Below are 24,161 nucleotides of genomic sequence, written 5' to 3'. Positions count from 1 at the left end.
TTGAGAAAAACTCCATCAGCCCATTATCAATTCCCTTAGCTACCCAGTCCTTCCGATAGATACTCTAGCTATGAACTACTTTTATGTTTGGAAGCATCAGGATGAGCACATCCTATGAAACCTTGTGATGATATTATTGTTACCCTTGTCCTTTCCCCACCTGTTTCTTTCTATTATTTATTACAGTCACTGTGTCTTCTTTCAAATTAGATTGTAAGTTCTTTAGGGCAGGGACCATATTTTACTCTGTGTTTGTACAGAATCTAACAGAATGAGGCCACAATCATTATCAGGGTCTTTCTTCCTTAACTTCAGAAGCCTGAATGTCATTATAACAGAGCACAGCTTATCCTCTGTGAAAACTCTTAGCATTAATTTTGTCTGCTTGAGCATGGGCTGCAGAATAAAGGTAGGTTTTGAATTTCATTTTTATTTTCCAAGCTATCTAAAAGCACTTTCCAAAATAAGTTAGTAATGTCAGGGTCAAAAAGCTACAACCATAATGAGCTTAACAATAATTCACAATTTTGGATGCTGAATAGTGTCTTAGTGAGAGGAGAACAACATTAGCCAGGACACCAGTAGTTATCCTCTTCTCTACAAAGTGCCCCAGGATCCTTAAATTCCACTTGGACTATAGCCACTATGGTTATTGGACTATCAATCTATCACTGCATTTCTAAGCTAAGCTCCATCGCCTTAGTATCTGGATTCCTTATGCACCCATTTAAGCACCAAAATAATATATCATCCTTCTCTAACATTTTTCATCCAAGGACCTAAAAGTGTTTTTCAAACATAATTGAATTTCAAGTATCAGCTTCTCCTGTGAGGCAGGTTAACATTATTATCCCCATTTGACAGGGGGGGAAACAGAATTATGGAGAAGTGAAGTGATTTGCCCTAGGTCCCAAGGCATGTTTGTGTCACAATCCAGAGTAGAACCCAGACACCAACACCTAGTCCTGTGCTTTAACCAAGTGTCAACCTGTGTCCCTTTCTGATATGCAGAAAGAAACTTTTGTTTATCATCTATTTCCAAAGACGTCCATTTTCTCTTCAGATTACATTTGAAAAAAGAGAGGGTTCTTTCTTGGGCTGAGATGCATTCAGCATAGTCTGGATTCAGTGTTAAATTACTATGGTGATAGGTGCAGGAGATCTATCTCAGCTGGATTGGATTGGGTATAATTTTCATGAGAGTTGATGGAATCTGCATTCAGAAATCTCCATGCATTGACAGAAAAAAGACTTAACAGGTTTCCTAGCATCACTATTAGAACTTTTATTTTTATAACTGCATGTCTGCTGCATATAAACTGATTATTTTCATGTGTATATCCAATGTAAAAAGGTTACCACGAAAATAAAGCTGGAAAGGGCTTAGCAAAATACTGTCTTTGGCTGAGGAAGAGGAAGAATTGAAAGGGTTAAAATAAATTCACACAACATAGTCCATGAACATGCACCGCTCTTCTGAGGGCACCATATCAGTGCCTTCATCCAGGAGAAATTTTCTATCATGCAGAACTTCCCCACATGCCGGATATCGGTAGACACATGCCCCCTGGAGTGTCTCTATGGTACAACAGCTCTATCTCATGAATGGGTCAAGTTGACTAATGGATCAGTTACCCAAACTGAGATGGAAATGACACTTATACCATAAAAGGGAGTGTTTCCTGCCTACTTCCCCCCTGCTCCCTCACTCAAACAAAATCCCTCATGTATCAATATACCATTCCTTCTGTTTTCCAGGGTGGGCAGTGAGAGTGCCAGATAGACAATGATGTCTGGGGCACTGAGCTCTGAACTGGCTGACAGGAATTTCCAAGTTCTATTCCAAGATCTGCCACTTACTCTGGACAAGTCATTCTACTTCTCTGTGCCTCAATTTCCCCTCTGTAGAATGAGGTTAATAAGTCACAAGGGAGTTGGGAGACCTAATAAGTTAATACTTAATGCTATGCAGCAATTTTACAAAGCACAGTATACTTTCCTCACCTCCATCCAATAAGGATCCTTCTCTATATTCTTAGCATCAGAAGTTTGAGGGATGTTTTATCTGGATTGGCGGATGAAGTGTTATTCAATAATCATATAACTATTTTCACTCTCTGTTTTGCTTTTCCCTTCACCAACCAACCTGGCTCATACTCAGCTCCCCTGCGGTGCGACAGAACAAAAATCTGTAACCTTTGCCCAGAACCCACGGCCAGCAGATAGTCATAATGTAGGGCACTGGGTGCCTTGGTTCTTGTCCCATAAGGCATGGCTTTCTAGAATTAACAGTGCTTTTAGAGAGGTATTTTAACATTTGGACAGCACTCAGGTTTCAGGGCAAACTGCTGAGCTTTTTTAAGCATCTGGAAGTAACATACAGGTGATGTAACATTTTTTCCTGATAAATAACCACAGACAAGATTAAATATTAATCTTTTCTGTTGGAAGCTCATCCAAAAAGCAAACAGCAAAATCCCTTCCAACTCACAGGTGCTCAGTTAGATATTTTATCCAATGTGTTCCCTTATTTCATCATTAGTGCTATTTCTTCTCATAGAAGTTTCCACATCATGACAAAACAATGGTCTACCTAGTTAAGTAGGGGCCTACACTAGATGTCAGAGAATGAAAAACACTCCCATATTGCACTGGCCAGTTGATCAATACTAAATCACGGGAGTTATGGCCCTGACTTTGACTAGGGGTAAGAACATGCAGCTGTTCTGGCCTTCTTTGGCTAGAGCACCCTGAATATAATCCTTATTTTCTTCACTTTAGAATCATAGCTCTTTGATCTCTGGCACACTGGGACAACACAGCACATTAGACTGCCACGTGAAACAGGAGTGGAGAAGGGAAACCACTACACCCATTCAGAACATTACATCAGTTGCTGTTACCCTTTACATTGGAAATTCATGATATCAGCGAAACTCCAAAAAGGTGAAAGAGTTTCACACAGAAAAAACTTATCTTATCTCTGCTGCTCTTCCAAACCTTTGCACTGGCTTCCAGGTAGTATAGATTTTTGATTTTTTTTTTAACTTTAACTAGAATGGAATTAAAATAGAGCTTCTGACTATTCAAAGAGTTGAAGGTCTCTTATTTTATCTGGGAAAAGCTGGAATTTCTACATTTCACAGCACTCACTTACCACTTATACAGAACATGACTAGGATCTAGGGGCAAAACTGTGTCCTTTGTACCGAACCAAAAAAACCACAAAGGCTCAAGCACACAGAGAGTAGTTCAGAAAATGAATGAAACTTCCATCACTTAACTTTTTAAATGTTCACAGATTTTTAATAACATATGCATGTTAAAATATGTTTTTTTCCTTAAAATGCTACAAATTAACACAAAAACATATGAATTTCATATAGTATTTATAAACAATGGGAAGGCACTGAATGTTTCCCAGAAGCAGATTTATATAACCAGTGTGAGTATAAAATTTGCTTAGTGGTTTGCTTGTTACTATCAGAAACAGACCAGAAAGATCAAATATGAGCATGACCAACAGCTAATTTTGTATCTTAAAATGTACGGAGAACATACTAAAGAATTAACAATTTTTATGTCTATAAGATCTTTGGTCTGAGGATTTCAATTAATTGAAGAAGAACCACTCATGAGGAGGGTAATATTACCCCTGGTTTTACAGATGGGTAAACTGAGACACAGATATGTGAAGTAACTTGTCCAGGAGTCCTCTTTTAACCAGGAGATAACACAGTCTTATTTGTTCAATAAATCTGTAAGAGACACTGTAATACTTCAGAATAAACAGCTTTTGTTTTCTTAGTTTTCTTCAAACAATGTTCCCAGAGATTGCACAAAGTTGGTTAACTAGATGAACATCTCTTCTCACAATCTATCATCATTCCCTTTCTAACCCTCTCTTATTTGCACCTGGTGGCATGGAATCCTCACTGATACAAAACAAGTAGGTCCATTTCTTTTAAAATATTCAGCAAGAAAAATAGAGTGCTGTCTCTCTGTCATACACTTCCACTCATTTTACTGCTTTCATTCTTGAAACCCTGTACATTGCAGCTGGAACTCTACACTCTCCCACATTTAATCCTTCTCTCTCTCAACCCCACATTGGTTGAAAAGGACTTCACAGAACGCCCTTTCGAGACCCTCAGCATTGCTCTGATCTGTTTCAATAACGTTTTACTCCCAAAGTTACAGAGGACATTGCTGTAATGGAGATGCTGACTTGATGATGAAACTAAGGCTTTGAGCTTTCCTGTACATAGCACTTTTCATAAGAATGAGAGAGATAGGAGGGTCTCGTGCCTAAAGCACCACACTGGCGCTCAGGTGAGGTGGGTTTAATTTTCAGCTCTGTTCACATTTCCAGTGTCCCTCTGGACGAGCCACAATCTCTCTGCCCTTCAGTTCCCCATCTGTAAAATGCAGACAATATCATTTCCATTCTCCCACCCTTTTACAGTTCAGTCTCTTTAGATTGTATATTCTTTGGGTCTCTCACTGTATGTATGTACTGTGTCTTAGGGATCTCTCAGTGCTACCGTGTTACAAATAACAGAGGATTGTCAAAGTGGAATCATGACCAATTCCAATCCAAGTCATTACATTCTGCAACCCTACAGTTTCAGTGGGCTACAAGAGACTTCATATCTTATTCTGCACTGCGATACAATGTTGCTGTGAGCTCAAAAATGACTGCTGCCTTTAATTCCAGATGTAGGTGCATTTTAGTGGGGGAAGAAGGTAAAAGGTGAATCAGCTTGTCTGACATCCTGTTTGTAGAAGACTGTACGATCTTCAGTTGCTACTATAAATGTCAGTCATTATTATTTATTAAACAAGGTACAGAAAGTACTCATACTGTTCCCTTGACATATTTATAGAGAACTTTGATAGCGTCTGCTAGGTAAAGGTGACAGCAAGGAAGCTCAGAGTGACTTCAACAAGCAGAGTCTGACTGATTATATTAGCAAGTGACTCGGTTTTCTAATGAAAGCACCCAGTGGACCTTTCACCATCTTGACTCCGTATCTTGATTTATTATTTGGGTTTTTTTAAATGTGCTTAACCAGCTGCTGTAGGTGCCTGAGTAAAGACAATTAAAATCATACAGATGTATTAATATGTATCATTTATGTTCCAGTAGCACCTGGCATGTACAGATACATGCTCACTGCTTCAGACTGTTTACCCAATAGGAAGTCAAGTGGGATATGAAAGGTGAGGGAGGCAACCAGAGAGGAGACAATTTTTGAGCACTTCTTAAATAGGGAATCAACTCTCTCCATCTGGGCAACTGCTCAGCACTACCATCTGGGAACACTCACAAGGAAAGGCATGGAGCTATTCAGGAGTGACTCTGTTCTCACAATATGAGGGTCTGTAGATGGACCAATGCCACCTTGTGGTCAATAATATTGAAGACAGCTGACAGTTCACCAGTCAACATATCCTGCAGAGTGTCTGTAACAGAAGGGGCATCATCTCCTCTGCAGCACCTCTGGTGGCTCAGTGTGACTCTGCTGTGGCCTGCCTCAGTTTCCCCTCCTTAATGAGGTAACAATGAGGTCAGTAAAGCAGCCCAGTCAAGGAGAAGCCAAACACTCTATTTTACATTAATATATATCCCTTTAATAAAGCCATCTGAAAGGGCCACATATACCGGGGTTTAAAGGCTCTTTTCTCAGAGTCCAGATAAATCTTAAAAGTCCCAAAACAAAAGTCTGCAGATTCCAGCAGCAGCTCCTTCTGCTGTAAGGCCTCAGTTATCTCTGCCACCTGGAGAGCTCTGCAGTCTCTGCCATTTGCTCAGGGTTTTTCCCAGGCTCCACAGTCTGGAAAGTTTTAGCCTAGTTCGGGCTCCCCTCCTCTACAGCTTCCTTTCTCCTCAGGAGCTTTTTTCAGCTGAGCTCTCTTTCTTCTTACTTAATTAACTGCCTTCTAGCAACTTGAAGAAGAGCTCTGCGTAGCTTGAAAGCTTGTCTCTCTCACCAACAGAAGTTGGTCCTGTAAAACAAGTTCTCAACTTTTCCAGACTTCTGTACCCCTTTCAGGAGTCTGATTTGTTTTGCGTACCCCCAGTTTCACTTCACTTAAAAACTACTTGCTTACAAAATCGGATACAAAAATGCAAAAGTGTCTCAACACACTATTACTGAAAAATTGCTTACTTTTTCATTTTCTGTGTATGAAATTTTAGTTTGTACTGACTTTGCTGGTGCTTTTTATGTAGCCTGTTGTAAAACTAGGCAAATATCTAGATGAGTTGATTACCCCCTGGAAGACCTCTGCATATCCCCAGGAGTACACATACCCCTGTTTGAGAACCACTGCTGTAGAACATAGTACCTCACCCATCTTGTCTCTCTAGTATCCTGGAACCCACATGGGTACTACAGTACTGCATACTTCCAGCTATTTAGGCAGCTAACGATCCCCAGATGAACCTGGGTTGGCTCATTCCCGTCACTGAAGCCTGTCACAGATTGATTGGGCATCGGACTCTCTGAAAGAGCCAGCCCTGTGACACATACATGGTCTAAACTCCGGTTGGTTGTGCTGAGGAGACCAAAGGGATGCAGGTATCCCTGGAGCTATCCCACCATAACCTTTTCACTCATGTTCTATAAAGATAGAAGATTCAGAAACAGGGTGGTAATTGGAGAGTTTGTCAGCATCAAGAGGTGACTTTCTGAGCAGGAGTTAATGATTGCTTTCTTATAGGAAGCTGCCACCTTGCTCTCTGGATGGGAGGTGTTCAAAAATAACCTCCAAACAATGATTCCAACAGCTCCCTGTTGACTTTCACCATCCAGGAGAGACATGGATCTAACTCATACATCACAACTTGACACTCGACACTCTCCCACTGTGCAACACTGGCTGAAACTTAAGCAGAGAAGACAACTGTTTGTCTCCCATGACTGAGTTCTGCAACAATGGAAGCAGACAGTATGGTCCAAAATTCAATGATCATACACATTTGTTTCCATTACTGGGTGTAAAAATGCTGAGTAAACACATTTCTCACAACCAGGATCAGGTCCCTGATTGGCAAATGCTAATTGCCATTTCTAAGTGAGGAAGCAAAAATTGTGGTTTGAGTTGGTGTGTTTGTGGATCTGAGAGCCCTCAGCTATGGTACACAGAAACACTGTTGTAATTTCATTTGAGGTTTCCCCACCCAAAAGAACAACAAAAAGGCAGAGACCAAACCCAGGCATCTTAACAAATATATAGCCAGAGACCTGTGTTCACTCATGAAATTCCAGCTGCTTCACCTCCAATCCCTTCAAGAGAATATGACCCTCACACATAGCCAGTCCATTCCACACTGGTAGTAGTGTCCAGAAAGCTGTGTATCTTCAACATTCCTGTTTGACCATCAATGATACCACTTTTTTTCCATCTTAAGATAAACTGTATTGCTGAAGTACTCTCTTAGAACAAGTTCAACAAGGGAAGTGGCAATGTAAGCTTCTCCCACAGACTACCAATAATCCTCCATCCTGACTTGGAAAGAGAGAGCATGCCAGTCAGAGAAAATGCCATTAGTTGCCAAATCTGGTAGTAGTTCTAATGATGCAGGCAGCTGTTGATGTTGATAATTTCAGCTCTTCCAAGATTGGTTCCAGAGGGGTACTCAATGGTCGTCATTAGGTCTTAAGTACCAGACTCCGCCTCCCCCATTGTTCTCAGTGCACCTGGATATCTATAAGATGCCTCTGTGTTACCTATTTTCTGTATTACTGCATCTGAAGAAGAGAACTGAAGTCTCTTGAAAGCTTATGTCTGCAAATATTAAATTTGTTAGTCTTTAAAGTGCCACAGAACTCTCGTTGTTTCTTCGAAGATTAGTTAAGATTATGGAAAAGGCTGCGGCAAGACAACCCCCGCATTATCTGAATGCCTCTGATTTCCTAGACCTATGAAGCCCTTCTGGTCTGGGACCTCTTACCTGACATACTGTGTTTGAGCTGGACTCTCTTGGCATGAAAGGGGGGGCTTCTCCCAGACAATTATCATTGAGTCCCCCTTTCCTTAAGAATGCTCCCAATCACTCAGTCCAAACAAAGTGAAGCTGTTAACCTTCTGGGACTGCTGCATTGCCCATCTCTTTGAGTGGGCATTAGTAGAGGCTATAGCAACTGAGGCGGGGTTTCTGTTTCATGGGTACGGGTGGTAGGGATTTCAAGCCATATTGCCTGCTGATTGTCCATTGGATAAAGCAGGGTGCAGAGGGAGAAGCACCTGTGCTGCTTTGGGAGTTATAACTCCTAAGCACTGAACTCTGGATTCCCACCCTCTGATTTGGAGTTTCGGCAAACCAGATCAAAATGAAAACACAAATGAATAAAATGCATCCTCTAGGAAATGGATAAAGGCCATCAACCTATTTGATAATAGCCAAACATGCATAATATGCTAATGTATTTAGGTCAGTAATAATGAAACCAATCCAAAATATAAAAGGGTCTGTTATTCATTTGTAATCTCCTGAGCCAGCCACCAACCCCATCCAGGAGGGCATCTCTGATATGGGATAAAACAGCAGCTCAAACATCACAGTTCTTTCAGATCTCAGCCTCCCATCAGAGAAAAGCATTAAATAAGATCCTATGTAATTTTGATCTATGGAGCTTAATTCTTCACTGCCCTCTATCTTGTGTTGTCATTTACCACTTTCCAGTGCAAAACAGTGGAGAATCTAGGTCCATGTTGTTTTAGTTCAGGGGTAGAACTCGTGCTGGAAAAGCTAGACCAAGCTTTTACCCTAAGAACAATGTATATTCCCTGGCAAATTCAGATCAAATGGTGTCAATATTGAATGATATTTGAGCTGTATCCTACAACTTGGGGTAGAATATTTTAAAATGCTGTTAATTCCATAATTGCTAATGATAGACACATCTCAGGAGAATTGGATGTTTATTGAAATCCCCAACTCAAAATTTAGGTTTTTCATCCAAACCAGCAAAACTGAGCTGGAAATCTTGCAAGGAGATTTTCAGTACTTCCTGCTTCTGTTGAGGTTCAAAAAAACAGAAGAAAAGCCTTTCTCACGGAATCTTAGAGCTTCTAGTTCCAATCCTGGCTGGACCTGGAAGTGCAGACACATGTGAAAATGAAACTTTATTGTTTTAAGAAGTTAATTGAACTTATTTCAATCCACAGTTCAAATGAGTCAAAGTCGGGAGTGAAGGTTCAGGTCAATCTTTATTTATTTTCTCAGTTTAAAAGATATATCTATTGCAGTCTCTAAGCACATGGAACTGGGAGCCAGCCATTCTCAGTAGCAGGCCTTGGCTTCTGGAACAAATTCTTAGTGGATATACAATATGTCTGAGCAGAAACTGGGCCACGTGTTAAAGTGAATCTCTTTGTACAGGCTAACTGTGGGACAGAAACCCTCTGCTATTTAGCCGGCTGGCTGGGTTACCTCAACTCTGCTCCTTTCAGATGTTGCAAGGAGTCACAAAGGATATACTTCCTATATTTGGGGGGCGATCTTTGCTCCTAATCTAAACCACATGCAATGTAATGTGCCCAGATGCTACTTTGCTGAGCACATTTATTACTGTGTATAGTAATACCTTCAAGTCCCTCCTCAAAACTCACCTTTGCCATAGTAAATATAGCAAATTGTCATCTGACAACAGCTAGACAGGTGATAAGTTCTGATTATTGTTTGGCTAAGAAACTGCATGAATAGCTAGTCTGTATTAAAGTATCCTTTTATTTTGTTTCCACATCCACCTACCCATTTTTTGGTCTCCTCCCTCTGTTATGTTTTGTCTTTTAGACTATAAGGCTATGTCTACATTGCAGCACTAATTCGAATTAGCTTAATTCGAATTACAGAAAGCGATTCATAGAAAGCGCTGCAGACTGTCCACACTACAGTGTTTGTGCTGGTTTCCTGCGTCCACACTGGCCAGCCTTAATTCGAATTAGAAAGCAGTGCAATGTGGGAAGCTATCCCACAGTGCAACTAACCATAGAGGCTGTTGTGACGAGTGTCATCATCCCAGGATGCAGCGCTGCTTCCCCCACCCTCTTCCCCCACCCCCAAACAAACAGGAAAAGGATTTTCATGCTGTTTTTTTTACTCCCCTGATCACCATTGCTGCAGGCACATGGAGCCAGCTGAACTATGCTTTCATTTTGACCGTGACAAATGCATCACAGCTTATCCTGGATTACTTTAGAACTGTATGCTGTTTGCCTTTTATGCTCCCCCCACCACCCCCTGTATATTGCTTGCCTTTGATTTTTCCCTTCACCAAACAAACCCCCCCACCTGTATGCTGTTTGCCTTTTATGCTCCCCCTAACACTCCCTGCATATTGCTTGCCTTTGATTTTACAGGTGTCTGTAGAATGTAAGATAAATAACAATGGAGTCAGTTAGTATATTAATACAGTGATACAAATGTTTCCATTTCACTGATGGAAAGCATGATATAATGTATCCACATGTAGCACTGTGAATAAACCCTTAAGAAAGTATCAATTTCCATGATTGGCCACTGAAACAATGTAGCAAAGAATTTTCTCTCACTGCTAGCATTTAAACGCATTCAGCACGCGGGGAGCGGGGTGGGTGGTGAAATCTTTCAAAGGGACAAACTTTAAAGGGCTAAACTTTCAAAGGGACAAATCTTAAAAGGACAAACTGCAAAGGGCTTGCTGGGCAGTTAACACGCATTCAACACGCGGGGAGAGGGGGTGTGAAATTTTCAAACCCTTAAAGAGACAAACTGCAAAGGGCTTGTGTGTGTGGCAGGGTTATTGCAGCTTGGATTTTAAGCCCATTCACCACAGGAAATGAAGATTTAAATCTTCCTGGGGCTGCTTTGGGGGAGGATACTGAAATGGGGCATCATGGGATACAGTCTGGAGGCCAATTAATTCAAATTAAGTCCCATTGCATCCACACTCACACTAATGTGAATTAACTGATGCGCTTCAGGCGCTAATCCACTTGCAGAGGTGGTTTTATTAATTTGATTTTAAAGGCTCCTTAAGTCGAATTAATAATGCACAAGTGTAGACGAATTAAAGGACTTTAATTCGAATTAAGCCACCAGTGTAGACCAGGCCTAAGCCTTTTGAGGTAGGTCATTTTCTATGTTCTTACAGCACCTTGTACAATAATGCCCCAATTTGGTTGGTCTCTATGCACTATCACAAAATAAATATTAAATAATAGGAATAATATTACCACAGGTATTCAGTTTATAAAACTCACACATGTTAAAATATAATTACTTTGATATGATTTCAGCTAAAGAAGATTCATAGACCTCCCCAAAACACAAGTGTTATACAAATTAGGTCACCCATCCCTAATAAATTATCCACTCCACCACATCTATTTAGATTTAAGCTCTTTGGAATAGGAAACTTGTTTTCCTACAGTGCTGTAAGGCATGGTTCTATATAAAATGGAATAGCAATAATAATATTAAGCTACTCACAAGTGTACAGCCAAGTCTGAACTCCATCTATGAATGAGAGAAGGGCTAAGCCAAAACATCAGATCCAAGAGGCCCATAGCTTGGGGTGGTCAAAATCTAAACCAAGCTCCAAATTTTGTAGTTCAGGGCCATCCTTAAGCATGTATCGAAAGGTCTAAATCCCTTCCAGCTCTTAAGAAGAAATATTACTCTTAGCTCCTATTCCTATAGTAGGGTTATTACTTTTGCAGTAGTGAGATCAGGGCCCAGTGGTACTGGATGCTATTACATACATGTTGTGAGAGAGTCTCTGTCCCAAAGAGTTTACTGTCTAAATAGATAAGACAGACAAATGGTGAGAGATATGAAGTCTCATCTGAGGCCTAAATGACTTGTCCAGTGTGAAATCCTGGTCCTGCTGAAGTCAATGGGAGTTTTGCAATTGACTTGAATGAGGTTAGGATTTCATCCACAGTTCATCTGTGGCAGCCAAGAATTGAACCCAGCTCCCTCAAGACCCAATGTGATGCCTTAATCACTTCCTCTCAGATTGCAGAGGGTTAAGTTAGTTTCTTCTCTTCTACTTGTTGAGTCTCTTCTACTTGTTGGGCTGAAGAAGTGGAGGTACTGCTGATATCCAAACTTGTCAGGGCTCCTCTCTACTCCCTCTCCAATCTCATTTCATCATCCAGCATCTGAACAACAGCAGTGTTGGGATCAAAAATAACATCCAGCAAAGGTGCAAGCTTAAGCATTGTCTAATCAACTTGACTCAAGCCCATCAAGTTTTGTTCATTCATCTGGAAAACTAACATTTGCTCAGCTTGGCAGCCCTTTGTGTTTAATAATGTCTGAACATAATGTACAGTCCGCTCCATCTTGCTCTGTTTGTTCAGTGCCTGTGCAAGCGTCCACTGCCTGGTTAGACTAAGCTGCCAAAACTTCTGAGGGTATTTGGCACTGTCAAAGAAAATGTGAAAATAAAAACGAAATAATATTTAACACCTGCAGGTCCTTTTCCCTCTATTCACTCTTGGCCTGGATCATCAACTGGTGCAAATCAGCACATCTCCACTGAAGCTGAGGAGCTGGCCCACTCTTATCTATTCTTTCTTGAGCATCACTTAAGATGGTCCATTTCATGAACAAAAATTGCACTCATTGTTGACATTTATGCAGGAGTGCTGCCTGTTTTGTTCCCCTGTGGGTAAATTTGGGAGATACTGGGTTGTGTCAATGGCATAAGAATAGGTGGGAATCTGCTATATAACATCAGTGCCGTTTTAATTTTCTGGGGGCAACATTTACTTCTGATCCGACTGAAACCATAGGTGCTGGAACTAGGAGTATAGGGAGTGTACACTCCTGGGTTGAAGTTGTTTCCATTCTATACAGGGTTTGCAGTTTGGCTGAATGGCTCTCAGCACTCCCTCTATAAAAATTGTTCCAGCAGCCCTGATTGTAACTTGCTCCTCCTACTCCAATAAACTAAGTGTTGTTCATGACTTCTTTATATCTCGGTCCATCTATCTGCTTGCATCAAAACTGGCTATCCTCTAACTCATCCACCCAAGAAGATGACATGACTGTTTTTGGCTCCTCCCTTCCCTACCTGTTACTTTTAGCCCTTCTTCCTGTACCTCTCACAGCACCTTGCTTTGAGATCTGCTCTTTCTGGCTTTCCTCTGCGTTCCTGTTACCTATTGACTCCTTTGATCTCCTCTTTCCTCCTCCTCTGACCAATGCTTGACTCTCTCCCTTACTTCTCACTCCACCTTGATCCTGAACTACTTCAGCTTTCACTTATATCCTTCCAACCCCAGATCTTATTGCCTCTACTCCTCTTTGGTCACTAATAGTACACCAATTCCTATACCCCTTACCACTGTCACACTTCTGTTCTAGATATTAATAAGAGGTTCACTCTCCCTGCCTCTTATGATTTCCAATTCACTGATGCCCCCATCCCCCCCAATCGCTCCTTCCAACTCTCACTTCATTCTGCTCATTCCAGTTTTTCCATAACTCTTCTCCATTCTCAGGAATTGATATCTTTACCCCTCTGCTGGAGCTCTACCCTCCCATCTATCCTTCATCTGTGGCTCCATCTGCTCTGGCATTTTGACTCAAAAACTCTGCGTATCTTTGAAGAAAGCTGTAGTACTTTCTCCAGCACAAGTTTGTTCTTCCCTCTCAGCTACCTGACTAAACAACTTTACTTGCCTTCCCCCCCCCCCCCCCCCCGCCAACGATTCTGACACCTCTAACCAGCAGTATTTCTTCATTATCCCCTAACCCTCATGCTCTTTCCCTGTACTTCTGTGGTCATCCTTTCTAATAAACAGTGTGCGGGATTCTCAAAAGCAAAGTTGACTGTCTGACTCACTCTGTGCTGCTGCTTCTCCCCAACTTAACTTCTCAAATCTACCTTCTCCAGTCCTTATTTCACCCACAACTTGATTATTTTATCTTATACCTTTCACCAACTTCCTCTTCCTCAGATATTCTCTCTACTCAGACACCTTACTCTCTTTTTGAGGTCCAAGTACTTTCATGATATCAGAGCGGTGGGAATACTTAAAAGACCTCTCCCTTGATCCTATTTGGCTCTCCAGTCACTGACGACCCATTTCCTTCCTCCTCTTTGCCTACAAACTCACCTTGAGTGAATTATTCTTCTTCCACCTTCTTTATCTCTTTAATCCCCTACAGTCTGGATTTTGTATCCTTCATTCCACTGACCAGTTCTCAAAGTTTCATTTCTCCTGCATAAGGCCTATTCTGCACCCTTGATCTCTCACAACTATTTGTTGGCACTGTCATAACTATACAGTATTTCCACCTTGCTGACATTTGCGAGGTATTGCTTATTCTTGGGTCTTTTCTGGCTTCATTGACTAGTCCTACAGCATTGCTTTTGGGGTTCCTCCACCAACCCTTTCCCTCTTCGCTATTGGAGCCCCCAGGTTTCCAACCTAGGATCCTTCTCCTCCTTCCCTGTGTACTATCCCTATGTGCTTTTTGAACATTTATTACCTTTACACATTAAGGTTCCCAGATCTACTTCTCTGTCTGGGATCTTTCCCATTCTGCCCAAGAGCTCATCTCTTTGCTGCATCATAGTTAACAATTTAACATGTCATAACCTGTGGCTATTATTATCCACCCATTTCTCTCCCACCCACCCTGACTTTCAACCTTAGTATCACCTTTGCCTCCTCGTTCTTGTTTCCGTCTTAATTTGTAGAGTAAAATTGATGTACAAAGAGGCTGATCTGTAGCTGATCCAGCAACCACTGAAATCAACAGAAAGATTCCCATTACTTCAGTATGCAGAGAATCAGGCCCCTGCTGAGTTATCAGATGCTACTTTGAGGATTCTGCATCTGGCAAAGGCTTAGGAAGGGTGAGCTCTCTGACAGCATTTCTGACAACACCTCTCACAGTCCTCTCAACACAGAGAACAGGAAAGCAGATTAGAGCAGCTGTTTTCACAGTGCACTAGCCCGATGAGTTACAGGATGAGAGGCAGGCAGGGATGCATGCTCTGGCTATAAAATGATTAAAGAAGGACAGCTGACAATTATGCTTAAGGTGCTGCATCAGATGCAGTGCATTACACCTAAATTGTGCTGTAAAGACTGCTGAATGATGAGGCACAAACTCCAGAAAAGTGGCCACACCATTTTGACCATTTTATAGCCAGAGCATGCTTCCCTGCAAAAGGTCACATAGTGAATCAGTGGCAGAGTTGTGAATGGAACCTATTTCCTTGTTCAAATCACTAGCCAACCATCTCTGTCTTAAACTTGTTTCCAAGGGCAGCTGCCTGAGTTTTGATTGATGTTTGTGGCCAGATATGGCTAAGTAAAAAGAACACCCAGCCTCGCTCCCTCAGATTCGATAAATAGTTGTTCAGGTGCATGCAGCATCTGAAGTAAGGGTAAGAAGGCTTCTTGCAAAGGTGACGGCTCTCCTGGAATTCTGATATTTATATTTTAAAATGACAGTTTAAAACTAACAACCTATGAACTTAGGAGATATCCAATCTGTTTAGCGTTTATACTATCTTGACTCTTTCTGTATATTGACCCAAGGGAAAAGGAGAGATGAATCAGTGGTAATTAGCATCTTCTTACATAGTCATCCTTCATATATGCCATTCTTCATCTCTCTAAGTTATCTCTTGCCCTAAGATCTCTTGTTTCTCAGTAAAATGGGATATTTCTCCCAACCCATTCAAATATGACACTCCATTTAGAAAGACTTAGTGCAATCTATGCACATAGAAAATACCAGAGTGCAGCTTTACAGTGATTGCTCCATTTACAGTGTCCCCATGAAAATAAACTTCATCTGGAAACAGTGGGGAAAGATGATTTAATCATTATGGCTTTTCTAAATCACTCTCACTGTTGTGCAACCAGATTAGGTTACGGTACATTTGTGAATGAATGGCTTTATAAGACTTTTTTAAAAATAAAAAAGAAAGAGGTGGACAAGAAAGATCTTATGCTGCATAAAGATCACATACGGAAGTATCAAAGACACTCCTATGTATTTGGTGTTGGTTTTTTTTAAACAGAATAACTTGTATCCTGCCCTTGCAGTCTCTCTTGCCAGGACATGCCCCTATGGAAATTATGATAAACTTTAAAAACAAAAAGCTTTGGGTGCCTTATATGGATCTTCTTCATTGGCCAGTTTCTAAGGAAGGTTAGTGAAACTGCTGAGGGCAGGAAGGCAATTATTATTTCTTAAAAGTCCTAATTAAAATGTCTGACTGAGCAGTGGAATGTATTTAGAATCCCATGTAATTTGATTATGTTGGCCTATTAGATAAATTGTCTTGGAAAGACAATCTGGCAACTTAAAATGTTCAAAAGGCCCAGGCTTTGTTGCAGTGTTTCAAGCCATGATCGAAGCAATGGGCTTTTGAAACTAACAGCTGACCTAGTGACAGACATCCAAATGTCAAAGTCTGTTTCATAACATGGCGGAGGGGAACTGCTGCAGGAAACACAAGCACATGGAATATGACCATTAATTGGATAACCTGTTCAGTTCCTTTTTTTCTTTTTAACTTAAGCAATAAATACTCAGGGTTTTCTTCCCCTTTGAGCAACAGACCTCTAGGGATTGGTATTAAGATATTTTCCTGTAACCTCCTGCCTTTTCCTGACTAGGGTTTTAAAACACCTGCAGTAGAGACAGTGCTCAAAAATACCATCCCATGTGTCGCATAAAATCTTGGGACAGAATATTTGAGAAGACTCTTAGCATGAATGCGTGCAGTAAATCTGCTAGCTCCTGATGTTGGCACTAGGACTTAGAATGCATTAATGTCGGGCTTAGTGACCTGGTCACACAGCAAATACTTTTGCCCCAGGGTTCTGTGGTACAAATCTATCCTATTGTGTGGTGGTTAATATGTCTCTGGTCTCAGTCCAGTACATTCCTGCACACCAGTGTCTTACACGTTAGAGAGAGATCACATCTAGTGTTAAGAGAGCTCTCTCTCCATATCCATTTTCTTCCAATGTATTCAGATGATAGTGACTACAACAGGATTCATCTGCAACCTAGTTGTGAAAGGCTTCATATTTTATTGGCATGGCAGAATCATTCAATCCACTCAGCAAAGACAATCATATTACTAGCACTATATGCTTCATTTAAGCCTTCTCTTTTGTTGTAGGTGCATAACTTAAGACGGTGTCTACTGCTATTAGAAACTATTCACAATAGGTCTCCATGAACTCTCTCCCTTTTTCAACAATATAAATCCTTCAAGTCCTTTTGCATTGCACAGCAGAATGAGTTAGGAAAGCAAAGAGGGAGATATTGTGCTTCATTCCACAGAGAATAACTCACAAACTCCCGGTTCCCTTATTTGCAAATTCACAGACAAGTAAAGGGGTGGACAACCATTGCATCTGAGGAGACGTTAGCTAAGCAGCAATCCACACTAATGATACAATTTGTTGTTCTCTCAGGCAGGAGCATAAAGCTCTCCCTTCTCTAATCACCCCTTTTACCTTGTGTTTCTACACTCTGGGCAGGATCAAGACCTTAAGATTTGTTTTTTTCTTTAGCTGAACCAAGCCTGTTTTCTTGTACTTTGCTCTGCATCTCACTTGACAGGACTAGAGCTCTCTTGCAATGGCTTAAGCAGGGTAATTGTGAGGCTGCTAGGACAAAAGAAAACATTTTTTTCTGATACTGGAGGTGTGGAAACACAGCAGCACTCCCTGACTCTGTAGCACTGTGGAAGATTAGCTCCTGAATGCACCATTAACCCCATACTGATTAATAGCCTAGTCCTGACCTCTCTTTTCCTTGCATTCTAAATCAGCTGTCCTACAGTTTTAATCTGCTTTGCTCCGGTAGATGAACCTGAGAACCACAGGGCAAAACTGAGCATGTGCATATGTTTGTTTCATTCCAGCTCACAATGAGTCTTTTGGTCTTTCCCAGTCATTGAAGGTTACAACATTCCCATCCCAGCTCTGTGGTTTGGACTGCGATCTGATTTCATGCCAGCACAATGGGACACCCAGCGAAGTTCACACCAGCAGAACAAAGAAGGAGAAACAAGGTTTTTGTTCTCACTTGAGCAGATTCTGGTGTTTCCTTTTTCTTTCTTATTAATGGAACAGGTTGAGAAGAAGGTGAGAAGATTGCCCTAGTTGGAAAGTGAAAGAAGCACATAGCCAGCTTGGCACAGCTGAGCAGCTACTGAACTTGACCTGGCGTGGCCAGCAGGATTCAACTGGAGGATTGACTTGTTCCAGTTTTCCCTTCCCCAGGCCTTATTAGAACTGGTTGCACACTATGCACCTGGTTTCCGAGGTTATTAACATATACAAAGCCTTCCCAAAATTTGACCTACTTTTCCCCTTCTCCTCCTGAGGAAACAGGAGAGAGGAGGACAGCAAGAGGATTTGTAAAAGCTATTACGAGAATTAATTCTGAGCCGATACCTGAAGTGCTAATCAACCTAACTTCCGATTCATTAATCAGGTTTAGCACTAAAGCAGAATAATCCCAAAGCATTGGGGGACTGCAGTTCACATGACAGGCGTGCATGGGAGCGGTCTGCCAGGACAACAGGAAACTTATGCAAGACATTAGATACTAGGTAGGCCCTGGCATGCTCAACTTCCCTATCATGTTATTTTATAAAATTAAAATTAAATTCTTTAGACTTATTTTCTTTCCTGAAATAGCTAAGAAGATTGGGAGCAGGACTGATATTTCCTGACAGCTGTGACCAGTCATTTGACTCCTGGCTTTTGAAGTATTTTTCCTCCCCCTGACTTGTGCATTTCCTTTCAAAGCCTGGGGTGTGCTGATTTGCTCACTACTACCTGACATATGTTCAGATCTTCTTTGGATTCAGTACTGTTGAGCTTTCCCACTGCTCAAGCACTGGACTCAAAATCAGTGAGGCACAGCCTTCAATAGATGATGCCTTTTCTCCTGAGGTTTTTTTTTCCAAAATAAAGGAATAAAAATAGCTTTTAATTTTTACGGTGAAACAAATAGCATTCTGATTACATTCTTTCATGGCTCTTAGCCCATTAACAAAAGCAACTTGCTATAGTGTTGTATGATTTTTAGTTCTCTGAAATAATTTGGCTATAAGTACCTTACGTAGATTACATTAGAGATAGAGGGTCTTATGATTAGTGCAAGGGGACTGAGATAAAGGTCTTCTAGGTTCTCTTCCTTGTTTAGCTATTGACCTAGCATTACTTTGGTCAAGTCACTTAGTTTCTTTGCCTCAGTTTCCACATTTGTAAAATGGGGATACTGTTACTTGCCTGTTTCATGGGAAGCACAAGGGCTAATTAATTACTGCACTCTAATCAGGGTGGAAGCAGGATGAATAATACAAGATTTTGCATATGTACTAACCCTGTGAGATGACTCAATTTGTAAAATGCCAGTTGTTATACTCAAGAATCTTACACATAATACTAATTATTTTATTTATCAAGTATCTTTCTTCCCAGTCCAGGGTCTCGGCATGCAGCACAGAAATAAAAAATATAATAAACATATTAAGACATCATAAGATGTACAAAAGAAAACACAAATAGTAAACAGACAAACAGAGCATTGAAAAAGAGGTTTTTACATCTCATCCAAGACACAGCTTCTTGCATCATGCTGGGGCACAGTTTCAGCTCGAATTCAAAGGGCAGACCAACCCCTACTGAGTCATCTGCATCAGTCCTTCTGGCACTTTGCGTCCTAGCAATATGCTGGGGCATTGCTGTTGGCACTGACTTGAGGGAACAGCAGCTCCTACAGAATCACCCACAGTGCTCTCTGTAGCACAGATACTGCTAGCAACATGCTGGGGCCTGGGTGTCACTATTGATTCTTAGGGAAGAGCACCCCATATATAGCAAAAATTAACATTGCTCCAGAAATCATAATCACATTTCCTTGCTGCAACCTTTTGGATCCCTCAGAGTTAGATAAGGCGGATGCTTTCAGACGGAGGGAGACCACAGCTAAATCAATCTCTCATTCTACTACAGTAACGATCAGCAGCACTATTCAGACAAACCTGTATCAGTACTTGAAATATGACTATGGGCATGAGGAAGTTTTCCTTCCGTGGCAGTCCTGCAGGAATGAAAGCAATGCTACCCAATCCTAATAAGCAAACCTTATCTTAAATAAATACATAAACATGATTTATTGAGGATTACTGCAGTAGTACGCGGTACATTAAAATAAATAAACCTCTGAAGAAATTCCTTGGAGTCTCCTGCTACTTAAAAAAAAAATTAAAATCAAGCAATTTAATCATCATAAATCCTATTAACAAAATGAAAACAAAACTGCTCTAAGCCCAAAGTTTTTGTTTGTTACCACTTATTTTGCATATATTATTAAACACTATTATGGTCTGTGGACAATGATAGAGAATCAGCTGTTTTTGCAATTGCTGCAAAAAAACCCATGGCTAGTCTGAAAAGTGTTAAACTACAAACTCCGCCATTCTTTGTAGAAATATTGGACCAGATTCTCTGATGATGTAAATCAGCTTAGTTTCATTTACTTCAGTGGAGAAACACCAATTTACAGCACTCACGAATCTAGGCCAGCATGTCAATGATATTTTTGTCCTCATGAAGAATTCTCTGAAATCCTTAACATTTTCAAATAAAAAATGTTGACTGCTCTAGAAAACTCACATTTTTGATTATCTGTGCGGAAACAGTATGGACAGTGGCAGTGCGAAGTTCCCCGCACTGCTTTGCCAGCATGTCTCAATTCTGACTTGGAGGAAGTGATTTAGGAGGTGACTAAGGTCATTCAAATCTCCATGATCAATTCCCGCTTTTGCTTCACCACTGAGACTGCTGACAAAGATGCCAATTAAACTGAAGTTTTTTTGTAACTTTGACACTACTGGGGTGGATAAAAACCACATTACCTGGAATATTTTTTATCAGACTAAAGTAGAACCTCAGAGTTACAAACTGACCATTCAACCACACACCTCATTTGGAACTGGATATATGTAATCAGGCAGCAATAGAGACAAAAAAAAAAAAAGACGCAAATACAGTACAGTACTGTGTTAAATGTAAACTACTAAAAATAAAGGGAAAGCAGCATTTTTCTTCTGCATAGTAAAGTTTCAAAGCCATATTAAGTCAATGTTCAGTTATAAACTTTTGAAAGAACAACCATAATGTTTTGTTCAGAGTTATGAACATTTCAGAGTTATGAACAACCTCCATTCCCGAGGTAACTCTGATGTTCTACTGTATGTGAACATGAAATGAGTCTCTTTTTTGGAATAGCAGGGTCTAAGGACAATTCCCTCTTCACTCTACTTATTTCAAAAAAGAAAAACTCTCATACCTCCATAGGCTCTAATCCCATTTCTACCACCAACTCAATGTGTGACCTCAGGCAATACATGTGGGGCCAAATTTTAAAAGCTTGCCTCTGGTTCTGAGTGTGCACAATGAAACACATAGGACCTGATTTGCAGAGTGATAATCACCCACATTCCCCTTTGACTTCAAAAGTCAGTGGCTGCTAAGCATCTCTGAAAATCAGATCAGAGGTATATCAAATTAGGCAATCAAAAGTGGAGGCAGCCAAATTTAGTGGACATTTTTGAAAATTCATCTCTCTGCCTCAGTTCTCCATATGTGAAATGGGGATGATAATCCTGAATTACTTCCAAGAACGTTGGGAGGTTTAATTAAGTTTCTATTTGTAGAGTGCTTTGAATATGTAATGTGTTCAGCCCTAAGTATACTACCTGAGATCACAGAGGGAGTCAGTTAAGAGTTCAGACTTTATATGTTAAAATCTGTGATATTAACAGTAATACAGGCATTGCTGTAGTACAGACCAATAGTCTGTGTAAACTCCTGCATCTGGAAGTAGCCTATCCCAAAAACCTATAAAGAGAAAAGAGGAGAGAAATAATAGTTATGTAATACTTTTAACATGGAAGGGAATTTGCTTCTAACCTCTGCAAGCATGCCCTAAGTTTAAGTTAAAACAGAGGAGTGATTTTTTAACCCAGCCTATAGGACATGTGTTCACTGCAGCAGTTGATTATGGTTGTTAGAGTACAACGTTGTCACCATATCAGAAACTGCAGTTGGTAAACACAGAGTGGAATCATTAGCTCCCTCAGAATGCCTTTTTCTTGAACTCCCAGAATCTCAGAAGAATTACAATGAGTTTAGAGACCCTTGAGATACTATCAATAGATTTAAAAAAAATCCCATTACTTTGCAAGACCAACTGCAATCTACAGTATATGATCACCACCAAAGGGGGACTCAGTCTGTTATTGGTGAAAACAAAATGCATATTAAAGTAGACAGGTGATGGACAAGGAACCACCACCAAAACCCTGTTCAACTGGCAATGGGCAAATCAGTGTGTGAGAATGTTTGCATCTTCCTACCTTGTTGAAAAGACAGGAAGTATTTTGCAAATATGTAAGTGCTTTCATTCTGAATTCCTTTTGATTTTGAAAGGGGACAAAATAGTTTTTCCAGACTACTGGACCTGTTTCTGTAGTTAGTGGTTACTTGTAAAAGTCTGCATTTGCCAACTTTACAACAGAATAGTTTCTGATATTAGTACAGATTTATCTGATAATTAAAATAGGAGAGATCTGTGGTAACAGCTGACAAATATTGACATTTTAAAGGCATCTACTCTATGTTCCAAGACCTGTACATTGCTTGTCCTAAGATTATTTATTACATTTTCTAATGTCTGTTTCCTTTTAGCTCTTCATAAATTAGATATACCTATCAGCAACATTCATAAACTTTTCCTTAAGGGAGTCTGAGACTGTAGCCAAGAACTGGCCTTTGAACAATTAAAAAAAATTAATTCCTCTACTTTTAATATGTTTATTGGAAGCCTCAATGGGAACCAAGAAATGCTTTAGTTGCTTATACATGTGCATGTGACACCAGTTGAAAGTAAACAATCAACACAAATAAGTTGACAGAAATATATAAAAGTCTATAGTCTTTTAATGCTATACTGACATACACACATCAGCCTTTTCAGAAAAACTTCACTTTTTTTTAATTTCTGCCTCTTCAAAAATCTGGCAAAGGCAGACAAAATCTTTGAGCTAAAACTTTTCTCTGCTCCACTGCAATATTAAAAATACCAGCCAACATAATTTTTTTTTTTTTTGCTTTATATAAAAGGATTTGTACTTGAAATCTGACATTCAGCAGTTGGAAGATTTTGAAAATGATAATCTGCTTGGATCTTTTTTCTTTTTCTTAGAACCCCTAGAAAACATGTTCATACTCACACAATACCAACTGCAAACTTACCTGAGGGAAAATCGTTACAAAAACCTGTGATCACGGAAGGGTTCTTTCTTATCTTGTGAAAAAACACAAATGAGTTCACCACGTACTGCTACAGATAATTATCTATCTACATTACACAAATAGGGAAAAGTGTGTGGACTTGTAGTAATAATATAATTAGATCATAAGCTCTTAGATTCACATAGCATGTTTCATCTAATCACTGGCTTACATGCATCGTAACAGGACTCATTCTACCCAACAGCTGCCCCCAAACTTGCTGCTCCTTTGGCAGAGATTCTAGCTATGTTTGTGGAAACCCTCTGATCATGCACTGGCAGATGTGCAGCCATCCAGCCCTTGTGCACCCACCCACACTAGGTCCTACCATACTGCTGCATCTTTCTTTTCTTCAGCCCATGTTCTCTGTCCTTTGCTCCCTCAATTATTTTTTCCTGCTCAAAGTTTCTTTCATGTCGTCTTCCTCTCCTTTTTCTTCCTTTTTTAAAATTTCATTATTGCAGTTCCTTTGGTTTTTTGATAGTTCTCATTGGTTGCTCCCCATTCATTAGAACTTACATATTGCTCAGGTTCCATTGGTGGCCCTGTGAGACAGGAGCATATGTGCTCCTGTAGATGAGCTGCCTTGTGATAACGAAGATGGAAAACTTGGACCAACAGGCTGATGAGTGAGCTTGTGGCCCTCTACTGTAAGCTACTCTTGTGACCAGCTATGTTAATCACAACTGCAGAAATAGGAAAACAAGGCAGCTTTCAAGGATCTACAGACTGATTTACTCACAGGTGTGAGAGTAGATTTGTAGGATGTGGAGATGGTATGGCTCCAGGTTCGTGCCGCATAC

General features: G+C 40.4%; 1 protein-coding gene across 2 annotated transcripts in view; it reads right to left on the bottom strand.

The window, feature by feature from the left end:
- Positions 1-8,946: 8,946 nt before the first annotated feature.
- The window catches only part of CEP128 (centrosomal protein 128), a 400,917-nt gene continuing 385,702 nt past the window's right edge, over positions 8,947-24,161 (bottom strand). The window contains exon 25 of one of the 2 annotated variants that reach the window (XR_010917028.1): positions 8,947-9,103. The gene's annotated coding sequence lies outside the window, so the exon portion shown is untranslated. Of the gene's footprint in view, positions 9,104-14,585; positions 14,758-24,161 lie in introns of those variants that run through there. The other variant, XR_010917026.1, reaches the window with a different exon arrangement.

The sequence above is a fragment of the Emydura macquarii genome, unplaced genomic scaffold (assembly GCF_026122565.2).
Source record: "Emydura macquarii macquarii isolate MOO-44397 ecotype Brisbane River unplaced genomic scaffold, CSIRO-AGI_Emac_v2 contig_374, whole genome shotgun sequence".
Lineage (NCBI taxonomy): Eukaryota > Metazoa > Chordata > Testudines > Chelidae > Emydura > Emydura macquarii.
Note: the sequence above shows the minus strand (reverse complement) of the source record. Positions and strands in the feature narration are given on the sequence as shown.